This window comes from Anas platyrhynchos, chromosome 2, assembly GCF_047663525.1.
Source record: "Anas platyrhynchos isolate ZD024472 breed Pekin duck chromosome 2, IASCAAS_PekinDuck_T2T, whole genome shotgun sequence".
In the NCBI taxonomy this organism is placed as follows: Eukaryota; Metazoa; Chordata; class Aves; order Anseriformes; family Anatidae; genus Anas; species Anas platyrhynchos.
This window is the reverse complement of record NC_092588.1, coordinates 5,887,965-5,890,777: the sequence shown is the minus strand read 5'-3', so window position 1 is coordinate 5,890,777 and position 2,813 is coordinate 5,887,965. Positions and strand designations below refer to the sequence as shown.

General features: G+C 34.6%; 1 non-coding gene across 1 annotated transcript; it reads right to left on the bottom strand.

The window, feature by feature from the left end:
• Positions 1-260: 260 nt before the first annotated feature.
• Positions 261-333, bottom strand: TRNAV-UAC (transfer RNA valine (anticodon UAC)). Its single transcript has one exon. It is a non-coding gene; the product is annotated as a tRNA-Val (tRNA).
• Positions 334-2,813: the final 2,480 nt, after the last annotated feature.

Genomic DNA, 2,813 nt, shown 5'->3' with positions numbered 1-2,813 from the left:
GCAACCCCAGCCTCCTTTGCTGGCTTCCTGAGGTCCATAAGGAACCTCCTGTGCTCCCGTTTTCTTCTGTTGCATTGTGACCTTAGCACCACTGAAAAGAGTGCTGTCCATCTTATTTGTACCCCCCGTCCCTTTGAATATTTATAGACATTGATAAGATCCCCCTTTACCTTCTGCTTTACCAAGCTTAAGAGTCCGCCCTTTATCTCAACCTCTCCTCAGTGGAGACATGTAGCATTTGGACTAAAGTTTAGTGCTGCTGGTTCCACTGAGGCTCGAACTCAGGACCTTCTGTGTGTAAAGCAGATGTGATAACCACTACACTATGGAACCACCACAAATAAGTCATAAAATCATGAAAGGATCTTTTTTTTTTTTTTTTCTCACTCCTCAATTAACTGTAATTATGCCCATAATATTTACAGCCAGTGTCCATGCTTTGATAAAGGTTCACAGAAGATCCTGAAGAATGGATGCAATTTGTAATCCAAGTCAGAAAGATCTCTTTCATACAATTATTAAAGAGAGAATGAAAGAACATTTAAACAAAGGGTAGGATCCATCTGGTTTAGTGGTTGTATCCACAGTGAAAATATCAGAAATAAACCTAAACAGCATTTATAATTAATGCAGAGTCAAGGGAGTCTAGAGAGCAATTTATTCTGCTTGAACGTCAGGTCTGTAAGCCATCATGTGAATTATAGCATGAATGCTTTTGCCTCTATCAACAGGAACTTTCACAGACTATAAAGGAATACCAGGGCATCTCTGATATATACGTGTGTGCAGGCACAGGCTGTTCATATGCAAATACCAGGCAGACACAGCAGCTCTGGTTCTCAAAGCAACACAGTCGTGTTAAGAAGAAGCACACTTAGGTTATCAGGTTTTGTCTCTTTAATTTCAGCAAAGAACCCCTTCATCAAGATAGTTTTTCTCTACAAAGCAGTCATAATTTCTTCTTATTCAATTATCCACCTTGTTTTGTTTGGTAGCTTTTATTAATTAGTAACACCAGAGACATCACAACATAACTGTTTCCACTGGCAAAACAACATTTATTGTGTATTACACAGGAATCAGTGAAGACGTAATTATTTCCATGCTGAACATGTCTACAGCTCGTATTGCTTTATTTTTCACAACATTAAATGCACTTTTCCATGATTAATAATATTTAGTCATGATTATTGTTACAGAACTCATCCATTTTATTTAAAATAAGAGTCCTCATAAAAAATACAAAATGTTTGTATATGTTGTCACAACTAGTAAGAGTTTGCTTTCTAAGTTAGCAAAACAATTTCAGGATTTATTAACAATCTGGTAAGATATATTCTTAGGAATTTCATGTATGAATTAGAAAAAAAAAATCATATTTTTTTCTTTTATCTTTGTTCTGAAAAATGAATTATCACAAGGATTTAAAATTTTTATTCCCAAGTGACATACTGTTATTCTAGCACAGTTGCTTGTGGATTTTGTTCCTGTTTTTGATTTGGGGATTTTTAAGTGACAGAGCAAAGCCATTTGCCACCCTTAGAGACAATTTTTATTGTTTTATTTTTTAACAATAAGTATGATGATTTTTTTCTTTAAAAACAAATCCATTGTACTGCCTATATCTTGGTAATCTCCCTGTTTAAAAGAATGGATATTCAGACATTCTATATTATTTACTAAAGCTCTTTTTTTTTTTTTTTCCAAGCAGTAGGGTAAAGCAAAATGCATTACAGTGATGCTGTGAAAAATAGTCAGTATGGCATACTGAAAGTCTAAATATTCACATTGAAATTCAGAGATTAATTCTAAGATTTTAAAGCTTGAATTCTATCAAATGCAACGCTATCCCAGCTGACCCAACTATAAATGGATACCTTATCTTTCATGTTAGACTATCAAATAGTGTAACATTGTTCCTTTGGGTGCTATTGGCCACCAGAATTAATGTTCTTTTCTCAAGCTTGCCAATGTGCTGTCTGATTCAGAATGGATTTTTTGTTTGTTTGTTTATTTTATATATACATATATATATATATAGTTCATTGTAATGCTTGCAACAGAGCCAATTAATATTCTTGGATGAGTAATATATTTCCCAAAACTGCTTATCTCATTCTCATCAAGTCTGTTAATTGTAAAACATTTTCAGGATAGGTGGTTAACATGCTGAAGAATTGATTACAAACAGTTACTGTGAATCAAAATAGTGATGAAGGTAAAATAGTCAATTACTTTTTCATTAGGCTGGATCAGATTACAGGATGCTTCTCTGAATCAAGAAGACAAATCTTCAGACTACCTTAAGAAGATGGACAGATATTCCCTAAAGAGCGTAAAGAAAAAATAAATAAATAAATAAATAAAGACAATTGAAAGACATATTCTGGCAGTAGTACCAAGAACAAACAGCTGATGTTTGATCATTTTGTCACTTGACTTTGTCTTTTAGCAAAATTCAGTCAACACAGTGCTGCTATAAACAAAGCCTTCACAGACAACTTTACTGATAGTTTTATCTCGGGTAGATTAAATTGGCAAAGGTTGCAGGCACTTGATACAGCTTAGCAGCAGAATACGTTGTTGTCACAACACAAGGTTACTGAAGTGCTACCTGTTGGATGTCCTGACAGGTAAAAAACTCTTTAACACAAGAGTTCTGAAGAAAATGGTCCAGTGTCCTTTTCATACTGGTCGGGGAAGTAAATCCTTTCAGAAGAGCTTACACGATCCAATAGAGATGATCTTATTCCACCTTCTTTTAGAAAAGGATTTGCAGATCTAGCACCATCAAGAGTAACATTTCGCAGTCG